This window comes from Notothenia coriiceps, unplaced genomic scaffold (assembly GCF_000735185.1).
Source record: "Notothenia coriiceps isolate Sejong01 unplaced genomic scaffold, NC01 NC01_scaffold00037246, whole genome shotgun sequence".
In the NCBI taxonomy this organism is placed as follows: domain Eukaryota; kingdom Metazoa; phylum Chordata; class Actinopteri; order Perciformes; family Nototheniidae; genus Notothenia; species Notothenia coriiceps.
In genome coordinates, this window is record NW_011369947.1 from 8,376,750 (window position 1) to 8,376,954 (window position 205).

A 205-nucleotide genomic window follows, 5' to 3' on the forward strand; every position below is an offset into this window, starting at 1 on the left:
TTATTTACGACTTTTGAATCCACATAAACACATCGGCAAAATCCGGCTTACTTTGAGCATGTGTTTTAAACAGTTTAATCCCTTTGTGAATTGTTTCCACTTCCGCGCCGTCCTTTAATTTCTTCAAACAGCGGGAATCCAAATGAATTAATCCTGAGTCCAATAACCAATAACCAACCGCTGTTGCGCCCCCCCCCCCCCCCCC